The sequence below is a fragment of the Amblyomma mixtum genome, chromosome 4 (assembly GCF_055824585.1).
Source record: "Amblyomma mixtum isolate Tamu chromosome 4, ASM5582458v1, whole genome shotgun sequence".
Taxonomy (NCBI): Eukaryota; Metazoa; Arthropoda; class Arachnida; order Ixodida; family Ixodidae; genus Amblyomma; species Amblyomma mixtum.
Genome location: NC_143015.1, coordinates 132576386 through 132598679, shown reverse-complemented (window position 1 = coordinate 132598679; position 22294 = coordinate 132576386). Strand labels below are relative to the sequence as shown.

General features: G+C 50.3%; 1 protein-coding gene across 1 annotated transcript in view; it reads left to right on the top strand.

Annotated features, from left to right (window-relative positions):
- Positions 1-1338: 1338 nt before the first annotated feature.
- LOC149348259 (gamma-aminobutyric acid receptor subunit beta-3-like) overlaps positions 1339-22294 on the top strand; it is a 39713-nt gene continuing 18757 nt past the window's right edge. Inside the window, exon 1 of the mRNA XM_089585780.1 lies at positions 1339-1409. The gene's annotated coding sequence lies outside the window, so the exon portion shown is untranslated. The remainder of the gene's footprint in view (positions 1410-22294) is intronic.

Below are 22294 nucleotides of genomic sequence, written 5' to 3'. Positions count from 1 at the left end.
CATCAAAGCGCTACAAATTTCGTCATGGCGAAACAACTCGCCCGAACAGGCACCGTATGGGGAGCACAAGGTATGAAGAGCACAATGTACGGAGAGTACAAGGTTTAGGGCAGTTTTATTGGTTTAAGTCTTGGTAAAGAACGTTTGTAATGCACGTACTCAGCTGTTATTTTTTTCAGTTAGCAGAACTTCTGTACACAATCATTTTTTCTCACCGCTTCTATGTACAAATGCGAAGTTATTATGGCTGCCCGTTTCTGTACAGACTCATGCTGTGCATTGTTGCAGCAAGAAGAGCAGTGTGAGAAGATCTGGTCATTGTCAGTTGTCAAGCGTTTTTCTGCCTGTTTTTCTATGGTTTACAAAAGAACTATAAATAAAATAAAGTCAAATAAAAAAGGGAAAGTTCGCGGGATCGGGCTTCGCCACATTGGGAATGAGCAGCTTCAAACAACGAAGAGTAATTATGCGAAACAGATTAAGTAGGTGTGGCAAATTAAAAGCAGTTCTAGTGATGTTTATTAAGTGAATAAATATCAGAGTAAAATATGAACAGAATAGAAAAACGCAAACTGGTTATTCATGTGCGTAACTTGTTCGGTCAACCAAACACTAAAGAAATTGTGCATACATGATCCCAGTGACCTAAAATTAAAAGAAAAATAGAATTAAGCAAAGGCGATCGTCTTACAAAGAGACAAGACAGGACAAAAAAAGCCAGAACGCGAATATTTTGTCTTCTTGCCGCCGTTTCGATGGCAGAACTCCTTTCGTGTAATTAAACACAACAATATGTGCCACTATGCTTTCTACTGAAGTCTAAAATTGTCGTTTTGAATTCCATCAGTAGATTATTTTTTGTAACACTAAAAAAAAGTAGCAGAAAAATTGAGCACAGAGAACGAGAGAGAGAGAGAGAGAGATAACTTTTATTTGCCCCCGTCAAAAATTACGGATATTTTTATTCCTCTGAGCTTGCATGTTATTCAATGTGTCACTAACACACTTAGTGTGCATGCATGTACACGTGAGAGCGTTAATGTAAAGGTACCTACAAAAGTTTTTCGAACATAATTATTACAATGAGGCCTAATTACTGAGCAACTAAAGCCTGCAGCCACATACTGAAGGGTGCTCTTAGAAGTTCATTGCGTGACCTGCACAATGAATCCTTCAGTGGTTGGTTACGATTCTGGACAGCGAGGAAATCAACGCTTTACATGATTTCTGTCTTCCGAAAACTATGGCGGGCACCTTTACGCCTATGAGACATATAAGGCGGCAAAGGCCCTTACCTAAGCTCTGATACCACCTGTTGGGTTGTCTCCAACGCAGCTGTTCTTCCGATGAAGTGTGGAACAACTTCCTGCCTTCCAATTACAGCAAGTCGGATCCGCCTATCGTCGACGGTGCGTACTTTTGGCGCCGAATCACCTTACCTAGTTCGCAATATAGTGCTCCGTGCTAGCTGCATGTCACCTGCATGAATTATGCCAGAAGGGAACACTACCAGGAATTCAGATCATGGGCCAAACGGTGCTCAACTTACTTCTGAGATTGAGCATCAGATTGCGGATATACAACAAACAACTTTTCCTTCTGCGTTATTGATTTCTCTGCTGGTGTCCCAACACCTTAAACTGTTTGGGAACATGGTCTTACCGTATCTCCATCCCAACAGCGATTTAGCCAGCGTGATTTCCTCGGCGCCTGAGGCGTCCTCGCGACATTCCTGTCAAGAAGAGCGTAGAGGACACGTATAGGAAACGAAGCGTGGATAGGCTGTCGTTTGAACGCGAAAGCGCCAGTACCCCCATGTCGGAAAAAAATTGTGTGCCATCGCCGTAGGTGGTATCGGCGATCGTTCGAAGCCTCAAAGCCGGCAACTGTGACAATCTATAGGTGGGCCTAAATCACGTGACCTTGTGGTGCCATCGGAACCTTCCCAACGGATTGTGAGCAAATCGACCACCGTGACAGGTGGCAGTTAAATGGATGATTGGTAGCGAGAGGTTGCTCGGGAAGAGCAACTTGGGTCTCACCGTCCCACCGGTGGGAGCACCTGTCATCGCAGGGCAGTGGCGCATCGTCGAACCGCTGAAGCACTGCTCCAGGAGTGGTATGAAGACTCCCAGTGGTCTGTGAATGCAAAGTCGAGAATTATCAATTCCGCATGTATGGGCATTAACCTATTATCGCTATCGCGTTGTATACCGTTAAGGCTGTGTCCCCTTGTGTCCCCTTGTGTCCCCTCCAGCTTTTAGAGGAAAGTCTATTCGAGTTTCGCCTGACCTAAGAAAAGCATCCTGACACAACAAAGCGAAGATGAAACGAATGCGAGATGATAAACATCGGAGATATTCCTATCTACGTCGCCAGAATGCCCTTGGCCGACCGGAGTCTATAGCAACGCATATGCGTCGTCTAGGCCGAAACGTACATAGCTGTAGGCTGACGATCGATAGGAACGTAATTACGGATGTATGCAAACGGCAAGCTAATGTTTTCCGCATCGATACACCAAGAGGGAGCTGGCAGGTTTCTGGTACACGCACATATCTTGCGGTCAATACCACGCGCCGATCTTGATATACGTCAGAAGGCCCTCTGAAAATCCCCTACAGGCGACGTTCAACTGGGGGAGCAGCCCAGGGACTTGCATTGCGGCTTCATTACTTCAGTTATCAAGGCACCAAGGTATACGAAGGTTGTTAGGATGGCCGACAGAAACGACAACAACGGTACGAGCCGAAAATAACAATTGGTACGCGCCCTTCTCCCTGTACTTTTACCGTCGCCAAAAACGTTACAGATGGCCACGTTCATCCATAAACCACCTAATCTCATTACTAACTGTCCAACAACATGTTCAGCAATGAACGGCAACAGTGTCCTTTGCTTGGTTCGATAGTTACTGAGCACGGGTCTGATATGAACCTTCTGAACATACTCTGCGTGTATGGGAGCGCCCGCGAGTTTTGTGCCTATTTATTTTGTTCCCCACTTTTTTTTTACCCGCATATGGAGTAACCTGCCATGCTGATTACTGAGAGATATGTCCAGTACTCGATAAGCTGCGCCTTGTTCTCGATCTCTTCATTAATTGGAATCCGAAAACGGCTTCGCGTCTCCATAACGCAGCATTGAGATGACCTTTACAATAATTACTATCGAACTTGCACAGTGTACGTGCTGATGGTAAACAAAGAACATTCAGTGGACAATGAAGCTGCGCCTTACGGCTATGACGTGGTAGTGTTAGCGGCTCTATTCAGAGGCCTGAAGTACACTTTACTTATCACTTCGCAGACATGTACAGTCTTTGTCAAAAGTTTAGAGCCCAGGGTGTTTGCTTCTAAGCCTCGCAGTGGGACTCCTGTAATATTCGTGGTAGTCCTACCCATTGAAGAAGGCAGGACCAGAAATCGTCTCACCTTCAGCAAATTTGGAGCGCTGGTGATGCATTACGAACCAGGCAGTGTGCTTCAGAAGCAAACCCCCTGGGCTCCAAACTTCTGACAAAGGCTGTACATTGTCGGACAAGACACACAAGGCCGCCCTTTGACCAAGCCGAACGAATGATATGTGTACGTAAAGCATTTTGTAGCTGAGTGGGATTGATTTTCATGCAATAAAGAAAAAAAGTGCGTCGGTGGCATAGGGTTAGTTTGCCGGACTCTGGATCCAATGCGCACGGGTTCGGTTCCCATCTCGCCCTAGTTTTCTTTCCAGTGCAAATAGTTTACTTTGCTTTCTTACATGTCATAATGACACTGGAGATATGTTTCGTCTTTATATTCACAGTTTGTGTGGTCTTTTAATCACTTTTAGAATTCACCGCTCCTCGTGGGACGTCCCTACCTTTTCGACCAATCCGCAATTTTTCGCAAAACGCCGCGTTCAGCGCTCACCTGTTGCCTTAATTAATATGCCTGGAAGCCTCAGCGCTTGAGGCCACATATAGCGCATTTTTAATGATGAGAGATCGTTTGTTAAAATATGTGTGTATACATATCGGAAACATTCAAATCAAATCAAATCAAATCAAATTTATTTTCCAACAAGTGGATGGTCGCCTGGGCAAAAAGCTGTACAAACAGCTTGACAAAGGCCCAGGAAACGAGTACACAACATAGCAGGAGCAAACAGCAAATTCCAGAAGTTCATTAAAAAGTGTTATACAATGCATACGTCACTGTGGCATGAGATGAAAACAAAACAAAGAAGTTGACCGATAATAAAATCAATGGAAATAGCTCAACAAGGTAGAAAGTTTGTAAAGGCGAGTATGACATTTAAAGCAGGAACACATGTATGGATAGATTATATTTGGACGAAGTAGGTTCTCAATTGCTTAGGACTAAAACCAACAGTGTCTTTATATTTGCTGTGAAAAACGGGAGGATTATCAGCCAAGGATTGTAATTTGTAGTCTGTTCTAAAATGTGGTAGGGACCATGTGTCAGTGCATCTAGTGTTTACTATTGAAGTGCGGTGTTCAAGAGATGCAAGTTTTCCCAAGAAATTACCCATACCTGCCGAACCGAAATAAGTTCATTGTAACAAGCGATATTCATAAATATTATCCACATGGATCATATTAAGTGATGTTATTAAGTGATGAGAGATATGTCAAGCGTGCGTCGCAGCAGCAGTTCTGCCATAGGTTAGATGCAGCAGAATAAGTTATCGCTCAAGTTTTCAGCTCTCCCGCCAGCCTCTCAGCTCGAGAGTATGACATAAGAGAAGTTTATTTGGACTCTCGATCAAAAAGGGACATCCGTCCCTCTACAAAAACGAAGATAGATTGCGGCAACTGATGTCGCCCTATGCACACACACTCACAGGGAGCGTAAGTGTCCAAAAAACAAAAAAATCAGGGGGCACTTTGGCTCTCTAAAGTGCTGCAAGGCGAAAGCGTTTCCTGGCCACTGTTTGTTTTCATTTACTTTTTTATTTTTCATATTTTGGTTTTTTATTTTTTATTTTGTTTGCTCCTTTTCTTAGCTTTATTTTTATTTTTATTTTAACATCTTACTTATATTTTGTTTTTATTTTTGTTTATTTTCTTATTTTTATTTTTTATTTTCATTTTCGTGACTTTACTCCTTTTATTTTATTTATGAAGCCCATGCATTCACTAGATGCGCCTTTATTCATGCTGGAACCTTTGAGCATTTTAAGCAGTGACGCCGAAAGGTGGACGAATCTGCCTACGCGTCTGTCGACACGGCTGCCGACGCGTCTCTCGACACTCCTGCCGACGCATCTGCTAACGACAGTATGAGGCATTAAAGGCTTTCGCCTTAAAAAGTGTCCAAGAATGTTCTAGTGGGTCCATACGCGGGGGAAGCACGCCGGGCTGAAAACCGCGCACAAAAACACGCGCACAAACAACGCGCACGAAGTATGACATGCGCTAAACGTTTTCGCACAAATATATTCAGCTGAAACTGCTGCCTAACCCGATCGCGTGATCGTAAATAAACCTGTCGACTAAGGTGCCGGTTTCGCCACAAGAACTTCTCGTGGCCTAAAGGCACACCATCGATGTTTCTATTGTCCTACCTGCTAACCAATGGCGCCTTTAACGGCCTATGCGGAGCATAAAACTAACTGATGGCACAAAAACAAATGCGGTGCCAAAACTTGGCAGCGCACAACGCAGGTTTAGCGCGAGTCCACGTCAATACGGAGTGTGGGGAGCCATTGCTTTCCAGTGTGCATAATAAAGGAAAGGCCCCGGCTCTGGTGATGACGAGTTGCAGGATCGCGTGACTTAGCCCCCACTAAAAAATCAGACGCGACGAACAGCAAACGAGCATTGGTGTACGCGCGCCGTCTGGTGGCCGCGCCATGCATTGATTGAACTTGGCCTTACGGACTGCACACGCGACTGCGAAGCCGTGACCCACCGCGAAAGCTGGGACAGGGACAGAGTTGGCGGCCGCGCTTCCCATTTTGGAAGCCAGTGCGCTGATCGAAGCTGTGTCTTTGGAATCGATAATGCGTGGACACTGACGCTCGATTTCTTTCTCGTCTTTTATTGCTGGCAACCGCTATCTGTATCTAGAGACGGACTTCATTGGGAGCGGCAAACTCGGTCGGCGTCGGCGTCTTCCGAAGCCTTGATAAAATACTCATGCTTGGACGAGGAATGGCAAAAGTGAAAACGATTTGAGAGGAGAGAAGAAATAACGACTCACTGTTCCTGGAAATGTCAACCTGAACTGCAGCGAATCAAATCCGGACCGCGGCGGCCTTGTTTCAATGGAGATGAAACACACAGAGCACCTGCATGATGTGCGACGTCACTGCACGTTAATTAGTCGTAGTAGTAGTAGTAGTAGTAGTAGTAGTAGTAATAGTAGTATAGTAGTTGTAGTATAGTAGTAGTAGTAGTAGTAGTAGTAGTAGTAGTAGTAGTAGTAGTAGTAGTTGTAGTAGTAGTTGTAGTATAGAAATGGTTTATTAAAACAGTAATAGGCCGCCGCGGTGGCTCAGTGGTTATGGTGCTCGGCAGCTGACCCAAAAGACGCGTGTTCGATCCCGGCCGCGGCGGCTGAAATTCTAGAGGCCCGTGTACTGTGCGATGTAAGTGCACGCTAAAGAACCCCAGGTGGTCGAAATTTCCGGAGCCCTTCACTACGGCGTCTCTCATAGCCTGAATCGCTTTCGCACGTTAAACCCCATAAACCAACCAAACCAACCAAAACAGTAATAAAAAGGAAGAAGATTTTTGCCAGCCCCAGCATGTGTCATCGCTACGGGAAGCACCTGAGCTGGGGCAGCGGAAATAGAGGGATAGCAGGCAGACTGGGCAAATGAAATGAAAGAGGTGAGGGAACAGCCAGAAAGGATAGGGGGGAGAGCGGTGCAGTATACAAGTATTCTATTTACACAATAACATATGTACAGGTTGAGCGTGCGTGATGTCCATCGTTAATTATCCACAAGTCGACGAATTTATACCGAGCCGTCGAATATGGGGCATCCTCGTTCTTTAATTACCACCCTCCGCCCTTCCCTAACGGCGCGGCTGAGGTGTCCACCGAGAAATGAGACAGTTACTGCGCCTTTAATATCCAGAGAGTTTCTTTTTAAGGCGAAAGCCTTTAATTGCTCATGCTCGCGGTGTCCGTCCATGCTCGCGGTGTCCGTTCGTGGTGTCCGTCTATGCTTACTACGTGGACGCCTCCGGCCCTCACCACGGGGGATGGTACACGGCCGCGGTAGTTCACAACAGCAACACAGTTAACGGCCTAACTTTCAGAGCCCGCAGTGCAACACAAGCAGAAGAGGTCGCGATTGCTCTCGCGGCCTCACATTCCAATTCAAAATACATAATCACCGACTCGCGAGGGGCCTGTCGGAACGTCGAACAAGGCTGCACTCCCTTCCTAGCCTATCGAATATACCAAAATTGCATACGGGATACGGACCCCGCACACCGTTACCTCATATGGGCCCCTGCTCATCAGGGGTTGGCAGGAAACGAGGCAGCAGACGCAGCCGCCCGCGCGCTCTCTCACCGGGCTGTTTTCTCCTCCCCGTCCGATCAGGAACCCGATTTTAATCCGGTCTATACATTCAAAGATATTACAACATATTATCAAAATTGTCATCGCCTTTACCCTAGCCCATGTAAAGGCCTTAAGAAGGCGGATGAGCGGCTCCTTCTCCGCCTTCTCACCAATACATTGCTGTGCCCGGCAGCGCTAAAACATTTTGACCCCTCCTTTAGCGGCAGCTGCCCACACTGTAGTGCAGTGTCTTCTGACACTTATCACATGGTGTGGGCCTGCCCCTCCAACCCCGCTATTCCCCCCATCCCCAACCCAACCCGGGAGGACTGGGTGGCGACCCTGCTCGGCTGCCACGACTTACAGGCCCAACAAGCCTTAGTCGGGCGCGCCCGGGCGGCGGCAACCGCCACTGGGGTCCCATACTAGGGACCTCCACCTCGTGTTTGTAAGGATCGGTCCCTTACGGGCTGATCCAAACATACCTCCTGCTCATTCGTAATAAATGTTTTCACCACCACCACCACCCTATGCTTGCGGTGTCCGTCCATGCTTGCGGTGTCCATCCGTGCGCTGGAATCGTGCCAACTGGGGCCTCACCTCCGCGCAGCGGCGAAACCTCCCCCGTAATTTCCTTTCCTCAAATTCATTTTCTTCATTACGGCCCCTCTTTCTGTTACTTCTTTCATTCCCACTTCCTCCCTTCCTCTACAAGCGGATGGCGGGTCTCCACCGAGATATGCGAGACAGTTACTGCGTAATTTCCTTTCCTCAAATACAATTTTCATTTTCTTCACTACGGCCCCTCTGTCTTTCTTCTTTCGCTCCCATTTCCTCCCTTCCTCTACGGTGCGGTTCGGGTGTCCATCGCGACGGTTGCTAGGCAGCGGCTCATACGGCCGCATCAACAACACAACAGCGCGATTCAGGCGTCCATTGACCCAGGGAGCCAATTATGCGCGCTTCCTTTCCTCCTCCAACTCGGCATCTACAACACGCTCACAGAACTCATAGAGGCACACAAGACCGCCCAAATCCACCGCCTCTCCCGCACTAAACACGGGCGGCTCATACTTGACCGTCTCAACATCAACCCCATAGGCGACGTCCACCCCACGACGCCCATTCCGATAGGGGTCTATAGCCGCCTAGTTATAAAACCAATCCCCAAAAACATGCTACCTGGCCGCCATGATACGCGCCGTCAGCTGAAAACCCAAGCACTAGATGCCACATACCTTGCCGACGAACACGCAATATACGTAGATGCTGCACGGCAAAGTGCCAACACATACGTGGCTTGTGCAACCACGCCACAATCTACTCTCGTCACCGCCGCCACACTAGTAGCTCACTCTCCGACAGCGGCAGAAGAAACCGCCATCGCGCTGGCCATCGCTGACCCACGTACGCGCACAGTCCTAAGCGACTCCAAAAGAGCGATACAAAATTACTCGGCAGGTTTTATCTGCCACCCCGCTGCACGCATCCTTCGCGGCTGCACTCTCGACCATAAGATCAACCTGGTCTGGGTACCCGCCCACTCGGGAAACTCTGGAAACGAAGGGGTCGACCGACTAGCCCGAGGACTAACCAACCGGGCGGCCGGCCCCACCGACCCAGACGCTCTTGCCGAGGCTCCCCAGACCTTTGCCGAAATTACCAACCTCTACAGAGAGATGAGACGCCAGTTCCCGCCTCCACACCCCGACTTGAATCCAGCGCAAGCCAGCTTGCTCCGCAGGTTGCAGACGCACTCCATCCTCAGCCATTCTAGACTTTCACTCATCACAGACGGGGAATATGACCCCGTCTGCCAAAATTGTTACCAGGGAGAAATCGCCACCCAGGCACACAACCTCTGGGGTTGCGCGGGAAATCCGCCCCCTCGTACCTTACTGCCAGCTCCCTCCGAAGAAGGATGGAACCAACTCCTCAAAAGGCCAGACAAGAGCATCCAACTGGCACTCATTTCGTGGGCCCAGGAAGTCGCCCCCACCTGGGGGCCACACCAAGCCCACCTGCCCTAAATCCCTCCAATCTATGGCAATAAAGTTGTTTTTCTCTCTCTCTTTCCTTAATAGAGAGTTTGAGAATTGGGGGCCCAAGCGGCTTGGGGCCCCAAGAGAATTGCCGGCCGCAAGTGCGCATGCGCCGAACCCAAGCCAGTCTTGGGCCCTTGCGTTCGCGTTAACCCAAGACCGAAAAATCGAAAACTAGCGTGGGCCCCCAAGCCGTCTTGGGTCACCCTCGCGAGTGACGAGAAATCGCGAAATCACCGTACAGCAGATGATCGCAGAGCAAACTTGCTGTCCTTCGACTGATTTTTGCCATTTTACACTGGTGAACTCGCATTTTAAAGCTAATCACCAAAAAAAAACACTATTTAAGAGCACTGGCTGCGATTGGCTTTGCTTGACTTGAAATCTTTCACTTAATTCGTAGTACTGACAAAACGATTACGTTTATGAGATTTTATTTCTCCCTCTTATTGCTCAAAAATGGATTCTGTTTGTTTTCACTTGCAAGAAGAGCTTTTCTTTTTTGTTGCTATTGTCACGTAGTGGCTGTTGGTTGGTAAACATTTATTAAAACAGTCAAGGGGCCGAAGGCCCAAATCTAGGGGTCGGCCAAGACTCCTTGGAATCTGGCAGCCTCTAGAGCGAGACCGATGAGCGTTCGTTGGTCGTCTAGGGTAGAGCTGCGTAGACGAGCCTCCCAGGTATGTTGTGTGGGTGTTGGCATGTGTTGTCGTGGACAAGTCCAGATCATATGAAGGAGGTCTGCTGGGATATTGCAGTGTTTACACATCGGCATATACCGTTCAGGAAATATATTATGGAATCTTTTGGGATTGGTGAAAGTGTCCGTCTGGAGTTGGCGCCACGTGACGGCCTCTGTCTTTGTGAGTTCTTGGTGCGGACCTGGATAGAGTTGGCGAGAAAGACGATAGTGCTGGAGCAGATCGTATGAAGTGATTATGGTGTCCTTCCTGACCAAGGCGGGCATGTTGGGGGCGGGGTGATAAGCTGCTCGGAAGTAGTAGTAGTAGTAAAAACATTTATTTTTTTTTTTCAAAAGGAAGAGTTAGGGAGTAGGGGGATGGGGATAGATAGATGTGGAGCTACAGTGGTCGGTCTTCCCTAGTCCAGGATACCGTTGGCCTCCGCCGCTGCCTTGGCCCTCGTCACCAGCATAAGCTGAGTGCTCGGGTCGGAGTCAGCCAGGAGGGCCTCCCACTGCTCTTGACGAGGGCTATTTACCTTTGGTAGTAAAGGGCTTTTTTCGCAGCCCCAAGTGGCGTGGTACGTTGTGGCGTAGCCCCCACACCACACGCACTCTTTCGCGTATCTGTTCGGCCACATTTTGTGATACATGGCTCTGCTTGGGTAGGTGTCTGTTTGTAGTCGTCTGAGCGTGGTGGCCTGCTCTCTGTCGAGGATATCCGCCGGAGCCGAGTACTTCTTGCGCGCTACCATCAACGCCTTCATTGCCTCCCCGTAAGATTCTGGCGTGCTGAAGGGTTCCACCGGCAAACCCGCCCTCCGGTTCGTGAACCCTCGGACAACGGTGTCTGCCATGAGATTTCCCTCAACCCCAGTGTCAGGGACCCAAATGATGGTGTGTTGAATGTTTGTGTTTTTTGATCCATGTCTGTGTTGTTTTTGTTCGAAGAGGATACTCGCGGCTTTTCGGCCGATCCTTCCATCTCTGTACGCCCTTGCTGCAGCCTGAGAATCCGCGGCTATCCAGTAACTCAGTCCCTGCCGATTGGCTTCAGTCAGGGCTAGAGCTATGGCGATCTCTTCCGCTGCTTGTGTTGTCCTTGTGCGCACTGATGCACCAGTAACTATATTCCCATTGGCGTTCACTACTGCTACCGCCCTAGCGTTTTCCTTCGTTCTGTACTTGGACGCGTCAACATACAGAACCATCTGTTTCTTCTTTAGGAACCTGTCCAACTCCAATGATCTCGCCGCCCGTCTTCCTTCGTGGTTCTTCGGGTCCATGTTTCTGGGCACTGGTTTAACCAAGAAAGTGCTCCTAATTTGGCTGTCAATGTCTGTCTTGTCTTCGCCCTCGTCTTCTGCCGGGTATCCTAGCTTGATCAGTAGTGCGCGGCCAGCGGCTGTTCTTTTAAGTCTTTCCATTTGAAATCTGAGCATGGTTTCGCTGTGCTCCTCATAGGTGCCGTACACCCCCATGTTCATCAGCTTCTCTGTCGAGGCGCAGGTCATGACGCCTAAGGCTTGCTTATACGCCCTTCTGATGCATGTTTCCATTTTGGTCTTTTCCCCTTTGTTAGGTTGTAGGTACGGAAGCGCGTACGTCATCCTCGGTATGATGAGCGCAGAAGTGATCCGTAACGCATCTCGCTCCTTCACCCCTTTTCTCTTGTTCGTAATCCGGCTTAACATCCTGCATATCTGTTTCGTGGAGTGTTCCAAGAGCTGGATGGTATGGTCCCGTTTGCCTTTCTCCTGCAGCCACATTCCCAAGATGCGAAGCTTATTTGTCCTTCTTACGGGTTGTCCATCTATCTCTAATTCTATCGTCCCCCTGTCCTCTTTATTTTTGTGAAGTCTAATAAATTCTGATTTTTCTGGGGAGCACTGCATCCCGCTAAATAAAGCAAATTGACCGATCTCATCCGCCGCTCTTTGCAGTATTTCTTGCTTGTTTCCCGTCGATCCTTTTGTCGTCCACACTGTGATGTCGTCCGCATAAACTGAATGTTCTACATCTTTGATTTTTTTCAGTCTCCTAGTTAATCCAATCATTGCTATGTTAAAGAGCAAAGGTGAGATGATGGATCCTTGTGGCGTCCCTCTGTTTGGCGTCGTCTTCTTTTCTGACCTAATGTTGTTGATGCCGATCGTTGCTGTTCTGTTAGACAGGAAGGCCTTTACGTATGCGAAGATCCTTTCCCCACAGTTTGTTGCCGAGAGTTCTGTGAGAATGGCATTGTGGCCGATGTTGTCGAAGGCCCCCTTGAGGTCTACGGCCAAGATTACGCCTTCTCGAGTGCCCGATATTTGTTTTAGTACCGTGTCTCTTAACTGGAGCATCACGTCTTGCGTGGAGAGCCCCGTTCTGAACCCGAACATGGTATCCGGAAACAGACCGTTGTCCTCCATGTAAATGCTCAGTCTAGTCTTGACCACTTTCTCGTATAGTTTACCGAGGCATGAAGTTAGTGAAATGGGCCTAAGGTTCTCCAAACTGGGTGTTTTCCCTGGTTTAGGTATCACGATAATCTCAGCGTGTTTCCACTCCGCCGGGACCGTGCCCCTTTCCCAGTGCTCGTTGATTAGTCCAGTCAGGCTTTCGATTTGGTCATCACTGAGGTTTCTGATCATTGCATTTGTTACTTGATCTTTTCCCGGTGTTGTGTTCCTTGTGAATGACCTGGCAGCCGCGTATACCTCGTAGTCTTTTATCGGTTCATCCAGCTTCGAGTTCCTTGTCCCTGAATATACCATGGTGCAGGGTGGTACTTGCGTGCTTCCGATGTACCTGGACCAAAGAAAATCTGTAATCTGGGCGTCCGTTCCCTGAAAATTGTGCGTGATACGTTCTATCGTTTTGCTGTTTTCTCTTTTCGATTTTGTCGGGTCTATGAGGTGCCTGAGCAGCGCCCATGTTTTAGCGCTACCCAAGTTGCCGTTTAGTTCATTGCAAATTTGGTGCCAATTATCTCTAAGTAAGTTTGCAGTGTGGTCTTCTATCTCCTTATTGATCTGAGCTATTCTGAGTCTCAATTTCCTGTTATGTTTTTGTTTCTTCCATCTTTTCGTCAGTCCCCTACGAGCCTCCCAAAGATGTAGCAATCGTTTATCCGCTCGTGGAAATTCATCGGTGACCTCTTGCTCGGAAAGTGAGCCCTCGAGCTAGCTCATGTGCTCCCTCATTACCCTTCAGACCCATGTGGGCTGGAGCCCATATCAGTAGGGTCAGGTGTTTAGGAGGATTTGATACGAGTACGCGAAACGCTTCGACTGAAATACGGCCATGAGTAAAATTAAGAATGGCGCGCTGTGAGTCACTTATGACTACTCTAGCTTTAGAAGTGGACAGCGCGAGAGCAATAGCTACTTCCTCCGCTGTAGTGATATGTGAAGTGCGTACGAAGCAGGAGGCATGGAGAGTCATGTTCTCATCTGTGGCAACCGCTGTTGCAGCAGTCCGAATAGGATGGTCTGCCGCGTCTGTGTAAAGCACGTCAAGTCGGCCAGCATATCGCTGCTGGAGTGACGCGGCCCGAGCTTCTCTGCGATCTTGATAATGAGTTGGATGCATGTTGCGGGGGAGAGGGAGAGTCTTGATGTTGGCCCTGATGGCAGATGGGAGATTGACCACCGAAGATGGCAGACGGAAGGGAGAGATGCGAAGTCGTTCGAGGATAGAGCGGCCTGCGGAAGTTAGGGAGAGGCGTTGGCGCTGGGCCAGGAGGGCCGCCTCAATGAGCTCGTCAACCGTGTTGGAGACACCAAGGGCGAGGAGCTTGTCGTTGGGAGTAGAGAGAGGAAGACCAAGGGCTGTTTTGACGCCGCTGCGGATAAGGCAATCCAGGCGGTGCTTCTCCGTGAGCGTGAGACGTAAATATGGAGCAGTGTAAGCAATACGACTTACTACAAATGCTTGAAAGAGACGAAGGAGATTCGCCTCCTTCATGCCTGCCCGCTTGTTGGAAACGCGTCGTATGAGACGGGCTGTCTGCTGTGTGTATCGATGCAAGCGCTGTAATGTGTTGGTGTTGGCTCCGTTGGCTTGGAGGTGGAGGCCAAGAATTCGGATGGTGTCGACCGTAGGCACGAGAAGGTTGTTAACAGTGAGGCGGATATTTGGAGATGTGGGGGGTTTCCGGGTTCCGGGATAACGCACAAAGAAGAGCTCAGATTTTGCTGCTGAACACTTAAGTCCTTTGTCCGATAAGTAGTCTTCAACTGTGTTGATCGCAGCCTGGAGAGTCTCTTCAATGTGTCCGTCACTGCCGCCAGTCATCCAGAGGGTGACGTCATCCGCGTAAATGCTATGATGAAGGCCCTCGTGGCGGGCGAGTCGAGCGGGAAGGCCCATCATAGTGATGTTGAAAAGCAGCGGAGACAGGACGGAGCCCTGCGGCGTGCTCTTGTTGCCCGGGGAGATATCCTCGAGGGAGTGTGGACCGGCAACGAGCGTGGCAGTGCGATCCGTAAGGAAAGCACGGATATAGTTGCACAGAGTTTCGCCCACCTGCAGATTCTGGAGGTTGGACAGGATAGCAGTGTGTTGACCGTTGTCGAAAGCTTTAGCGACGTCGAGGCCCAGGATGACCTGAGTGTCTCGAGTCTTGTGGTCCAGAAGTTCATGCTTGAGCTGGAGCATAACATCACACGTGGATAGATGGGGCCGAAAGCCGACCATGCTTGGCGGGAAGAGATCACGATCCTCTATGTATGTCGAGAGCCGCGCCAATATAACGTGCTCCATGGTCTTACCCACGCAGGACGTGAGTGAGATCGGACGGAGGTTGTCGAGGCTTGGGGGCTTACCTGGCTTGGGGATAAGAATGATCTTTGCATGTTTCCATTCCTTTGGGAGAACGCCGGACTCCCAGCATTGCTGCATGTAGGCTGTGAGTGCATGAATAGAGCGGTCGTCGAGGTTACGGAGAATCTTGTTATTGATGCGGTCTGGGCCGGCTGCCGAGCCCGGACGTAACTTAGCTAGTGCAGCCCGGACCTCTGCCACTGTGATCGGGGCGCTGAGGGAAGGGTTGTCGGGACCCGCATAGTCTGGGAGCAGAGAGGGGGCTGCGGATTGATGTATTTGTCCCTCAGCTGGGCGAGTAACTCATCTGTAGAGCCTGGAAACTGATGTAGGAGGCGTTCCAGTTGTTGGGCGTTCTCTGAACGAGTGCTAGAGGGGTCTATGAGGTGACGCAGGAAGCGCCACGCATCTGCTCTTGAAATGTTGCCATCTAGTTCGTCACATAAAGCATTCCAATTTTGGCGATCCAGGGTAAGGGCGTAGCGTTCAATCTCTCTGTTCAGCGCAGCTAGCTTTTTACGTGCATAACGGTCAAGCTTATGCCTGCGCGTTTGGAAAGCGAGCTGCTGCTTGCGACGCCAGAGGGCGAGCAGGTGTGAGTCGTAGGGGGTCAGAGGATCTTCCGGGTAGACTGATTCCGTGGCGGCTTGTACGTCTTGAAATAGCTCAGAGGTCCAGAGACCAATATCGTCAATCTTGTGAGGCGGGGAGCGGCACTCTCGGAAGCGACGCCAGTTAGTGAAGAGTTGGGGGCGAGCAGGACGACCTGCCGGGCCCCCTACGAGAACGAGCTCTAGTAGATCGTGATCACTGCCCAGATTTACGTGCGTGTTTGTCCAGGAGGCATCCAGGCCTTCGCTGATGATGGAAAGATCTGGAGTAGTGTCACGCTGAATGCTGTTGCCGTGACGAGTAGGAAACGAAGGATCATTAAGAATGATGAGACGGTTATCATGGATAGCTTGCCACAGTGTCTTGCCCTTGAGCGTATCTGTCTGGTAGCCCCAGGCCGTGTGTTGAGCGTTAAAGTCCCCGACGATGGCAATGGGACTGGAACCGGCCAAGCGTGAGACTTCCGCAATGAGAGAATGAAAAGCAGGACGCCTCGCCCGGGGGGAGCTGTACACGTTCAAGAGGAAGAGGCTATGGCCTCGTTTGCGACGGGGTAGAATTTCCAATAGAAGATGATCGATAGTGGAGATGCTAGTGTCGTGAGTGAGAGCGGTTACATTCCTTTTGACAAAGGTGACCACGTTGGATGAAGATCACGTAGTGGTGACTGCAAAGCATCGAGTCGATGCTTCTTTGAGAGGGGAGTAATGCCGCGAATCTTTGTAGCATTTGTTTGTTGTGTTTACTTGTTCGTGCTTCAAGGCTGCCGGCACGCCGCTTTATCGCTTAGTTTGTGACGCACGATGCGCTCGATGGATCGCATCCGGACGGAGCCGATTCTACTTTGTGCCAGAAAGTTCTAGAACCTTCCACGCTTTATCTCGAAGGTTCGCTATCAGCTTAAAAAAAAATGGCTGAGGCTCAGATGCGAAGCATATTGATGGCTAGGCTTGGTAATACATGGCTTTCCTTGGTTGAATACTTGGTCATTTTAAAAGTCAGGGGGCACTTTGACTGTCTAAAGTGCGTATAGGCGAAAGCGGTTTCCGGTCTACTTTAACTGCTTCTGTGGCACTGGTGGCGTCACATATAATTGAGTACTAATTACTAAGTGATGACAAATGACTCATTAATGGTTGATTACCGATTAAGGCCTGAGCACTAATTAACTGCTAATTAATGACGCTTAAGCTTCGCCTTTAGGAGTGGAACGCGATAGCGTGTTGTAGCGCTGCCAGGGAGTCCACGGAACGCCACCACCCGTTCGGCGCGATGCCTCGCCGTTTGAACGCAACGCTTTTTGAGGAAAGGAAATGGCGCAGTAATTCTCTGTCGTCTCGGTGGACACCTGTACCGCACCGCAGAGGAAGGGAGGAAGTGGGAGAGAAAGAAGAAAGACAAAGATGGCCGTAATGAAGAAAATGAAAATTGTATTTGAGGAAAGGAAATTACGCATTAACTGTCTCACATATCTCAGTGGACACGCGTCAAAACTCAGGGAGGGGGGGGGGGGAACTTTTTTGACCTAAAGTGCGGTCACTGATCTGTGGTTAAGATGTTAAGCTTTGCCTCTAAGAGTAGAACGCGACAGCGTCTTGCAACGCTGCCAGGGAGTCCAAGAACGCCATCGCCCATTCGGTTCTACGCCTCGCTCGTCGGTAAATTGGTTTTTGAGGAAAGGGAAATGTATCTTTCTGTCATATCTCGGTGGACACCTAAACCTCGCCGGAAGGGAAGGGAGGAGGATGCCAGTGAGCGAAGACACCGTATTCACTAGACGCGCCTTTGTTCATTCCGAACCATCAAGCTGGCATGGCGGAGTGGATAGCATGCTCGTCTCGCACTCCGAAGACCGGGGTTCGATTCCGAGCTCGACCAATTTTCTACGCGGTTTTATTTATTTATATTGCCTTACTAGAAAAGTTAATTAGGCTAATTGGGTAATTAAGCATTAACTAAGCTCAGTCCCACTTACTTGGAGCATCACTATATATGATCCCTTCAATTGGTTGCATGGTTACCAGCCAAAGTACAATTGGCCCCGTTTGAAATTGGCGCACTGTGACGTCACGACCGTTTCGACCAACTGAAAAGCGTGACATTTCTGTCGACAACTGCTGCTTACAACGATGAGACATTAAAGGCTTTCGTCTTAATACAACCACTAGAAGCCTTCGTCGTGGGGGAAGACAACGGCATGGCTACAGCGGAACGCCGACTTACCCCGAGACGTGCGTTGGGTGAGCGCCTGGATTGCCACGGAAGCCGCGTCCGCCTGCCCGGTGGAGCGAGCGTTTCACCTACACCGAGTGTGAACGCGCGTTCGAAATGCGCGGGAATGCTGCTCGAGGACATTCCGGCGTCTGTGCGATGGCATCGTTCTCCCTCTCCCAGCGCGTGACGGCGATCTGTCGTGACGTCATCGTGTCACGTGGTGTGGCATCATGGTGTCGCGTAATTTGGAGGCGCACAACCACGGCGACGGCGCGAGGTGGGCCTACCTGCAGGGTCAAGTAGATGACGGAGCAAGTTACAAGTCTTAGAGACTCCCATATTGCGATCCATGCGGTTGCATATGTCCTCCCAGTTTTGCTGAGTAAGTTTGACCGCATGATCCTCGATCTCCTTGTTTAGCCTAGCTATTCTTCTGCGCAGATTGCGGTTCCACCGCTGTCGTTTGAGTCGGTTCTCGAGTCCTCTCTTTGCCTCCCATAGGTGAAGAAGCCGGCTGTCCGCAATCTCCAGGTGGTCAGCCTGCTCTAACGTACGGGTGGCTGCCTTGTATCTAAATCATATGATCTGGAACTGCCCGCAGTCCCTACCCGCGAGTCGCTTCATTACCGACTCTGATCATTGGGAGGCTCTATTGCTCAGCCCTGACCCGGGGACACAGATCAAGCTCCTCCAGCTGGCTGAAGACGCCACCGCTGCCCAAGGGATAGCGGCCGCCGTTTAAGCGGGGGGCGACTTCGGGTCGCTCCTCTATATCCGCTGGAAATAAAGTTCCACCACCACCACCACCACCCCCGTTTCTCCACTGTCGTGACGTCATCGTGTCACGTGGTGTGACGTCATGTATCACGTGATTTGGAGGCGCATAACCACGGTGAAGGGCTGAAGTGGTAGCTAAAGTAGTATGCTTCGCATAAAAGAGCACGGCCGACAGCGGCGGGCATTCTGTTCGACGACGCCGAGCACGCTTGTTGCTAGGCCGCCGCCGAGTGATTCAGTTCTTTGCGGGCGCAAGTCAGCCCAAATAAAGAGTTCCGTTTCGAAGACACTCTCGCTCTGTTCCTGTTCGCCGGACAGCAGTCACCACTACGTGACTCTATTAAGCATGTTTTTTTTTCCTACTGCGGCGTAACGAGCGCTCGACCGAACGCTGTCTGCGTTTGACCGAATTCTCAAACTCTGCTGTTCGTCTAAACCCAAGATCAACAACGCAACGCAGCTTGGGGGCCCAGTGTCTTGGGTCCCCAATTCTAAAACTCTCTAATATGATCGGAGTGTAAAAATCTCTGCCTCTCCCGTAAACGAGAGTAGAGTAAGCATGAAATGTTTACGGGCCTAATGTCATCTCGGTGGACACCCGAACCGCACCGTACAGGAAGGGAGGAACGCCACCACCCGTTCAGCGCGATGCCTTGCCATTTGACCGCAAGGTTTTTTGAGGAAAGGAAATGGCGCAGTAATTCTCTGCCATCTCGGTGGACACCCGAACCGCACCATAAAGGAAGGGAGGAACGCCACCACCCGTTCGGCGCGATGCCTTGCCCTTTGAACGCAGCGCTTCTCCCCCGGGCCCCTGTGCGCCTGCGCGGCTTTGCTTCGATGCGCGAAGCCCCTAAGAGATCACGTATGACAACGAAGTGTAACGTGGCATTTATGTGCTTTTTGCACGCGTTATTAGAAATCGGAAATTATAATTCCGTGCATTATCAAACCCACAGCTCCACTGATATCTTGATAAACATTGAGAAGGCACTGGCAGCAGTTATTTTTTGTCTCGTTTGAAGACCAACCGGCGCTTGCATGCCGGTCGCGTAAGAGCGCTTAGAGAGTCTCGTTAATTCTCGTTAAGTCTCGTACGGTGCCTGGATGTTCTCGTTTCAGAGCCCGGATGACTGGAATTCAGTGCCCGGATGAGTGGATTTCAGTGCCCGGATGACTGGATTTCAGTACCCGGATGACTGGATTTCAGTGCCCGGATGACTGGATTTCAGTGCCCGGATGAGTGGATTTCAGTGCCCGGATGATGGCTCTCGGTCTCGGCGTGACGTCACCACACTGCCGACAACGGGGGCTAAAAGCATTTCATGCTTAAAACGTCAGCGCCAACGCCAACGAACACAATGAACGCCGAACGGGCGATGGTGACGCCGCAAAACGGGCGCCAGGGAGCTGCGCTCTCAAACACTACAATTAAAAAGGGAGGGGAAGGGAAAACTTTATTTTCACTAAAGCTTTTTCCTGCGGTTTGGGGGCATCTTCAGAGTCGTCTTGGATGGATGGATGGATGGAAACAACTTTATTATACCAAAAAAAAAATCTTCCAGTGTGGTCCCCTACTGGTCCAGAAGTCCACGGGCTTGTGCTTCACGTAAAGCCCGATCCACCAGCCATTTCTGGCCGGCGGGCTGAGAGGTCCGTAAAGCAGCCTCCCAGGAAGAATGAGTGGGATTGGGGATGGGGGGGTACTGCCTTTGGGGAAGTACATTCCCAAAGGTAGTGGAAAAGTGTGGATCTGGGCACGCCACAGGTGTTACAATCAGGAGGAAAGGTGGGGTGAAAGCATGAGAGACGGTGGGGGGAAATCAAGCAGCCTGTCTGTAATTGTCGCCACGTGGCGCTGGATAAGGGCGAAAAGGTACTGTCGGGTGGTGGCAGTGCCATGCGGCTGAGTTTGTAGAATGTGGTGATTTGATGATATGTAGAGAGGACCGATGGGGCCTCGTGCAGGGTTGGGTGCCTGATCATCCGGGGTCCGGGAGGAGAGTTCTCGGGCCAGCGCATGAACGCGCTCATTACCGGGGATCGAGGCATGCCCAGGGACCAACGACAGAGTAACCATTCGGTCGAGAGAGGTGACTGTGGCAAGAATAAGATGTGTTGCCGGCGTCGCCACGCCCTTTAGGTAGTGGCGGTACGCGGCCTGGGAATCTGTGCAAATTTCGGTTACGTTTTTGTCAATGGTGGAGTGGGCCAGAGCAAGTGCGATGGCGGCTCCTTCCGCTTCTGCAGGCGAATTAGTCCGGATAGTGGCGGCGGCCCCCACTGTGCCGTCTTCATAGGCTGCGACTGCCGTGAAATATCCTGGTTTCGAATTTTCTGCCGCGTCGACATAAAGGATATCGGAGCGGTTGCTGTATGCTTTCGTGTAATAGCTCGCTCGTGCCTGCCGCCTACCCTAGTACTCGCTTTGGATCTTAAAGTGGCATTTGATAGTGTAACACACGAGATCATACTCACTAACCTAAGCCACACCGACTGTGGTCTCAACATATTCCGATACATAAGCCAATTTTTAATGGATCGTCTATCCTACATCCGAATAAAAGATACAGAGCACGGTCCCTACCTACTCGGCGCGCGGGGAACCCCTCAAAGGGCGGTACTTTCCCCGCTGCTCTTCAGTCTGGCTATGATGCACCTGCCGGCACAGCTGGAGAGTGTTGCCGGTGTGCAGCACACCCTGTACGCCGATGACATCACCCTGTGGGCCACGCAGGGTAGCACAGGGGACATTGAAACCAGCCTGCAAACAGCGGCGACAATAGTAGACCGCTACGCCCGTCGCTGCGGTCTTCAATGTTCCCCTCAAAAATCGGAATTTGTGCACCTCCGCCCCTCACAGAAGTGCGCAACTAAAATCTCTCTTTCTCTTGAGAGTGGTCCCATACGCGAAAGTGACGAGATACGGGTACTAGGACTCTACATCCACAAACACAGACGGCCAGACACTATATTGGCCAAACTCCGAAAGGTGGGGGACCAGGTGGGCCGTATGGTCCGCCGGGTTTCCAACAAACGCGGGGGGTTACGAAGTAAGGATGCCTTGCGGCTGGCAAACGCCTTTGTAACCAGTCGAATTCTCTATTCGACTCCTTATCTCCACCTACGGAAACAAGAGGAGGATGCGCTTGAGGTCATCCTTCGCAAAATTATTAAGCGTGCCCTTGACCTCCCCATCACTACTTCAAACAGCCGGCTTATGGCTCTTGGAGTGGTGAATACTTTCCGGGAGCTCCGGGAAGCGCACCTTACAAACCAGTACACGCGCTTGTCGCTAACGGAGTCGGGTCGCCGCCTTCTTGCTCGACTCCATATCCAACACACCCCTCCAATGGAAGACAGGTTTCGCATCCCAGAACTGTGGAGACGTGCCCTCCACGTGCGGCCTCTTCCAGCAAACATGTCACACGAAGACCATAATGGTCGGCGCCTGGCACGAGCGGAAGCGCTAGCCCGACATTATGGCAACAAAACAGGTGTATACTACGTGGACGCCTCCGGTCCTCACCACGGGGGATGGTACACGGCCGCGGTAGTTCACAACAGCAACACAGTTAACGGCCTCACCTTCAGAGCCAGAAGTGCAACACAAGCAGAAGAGGTCGCGATTGCTC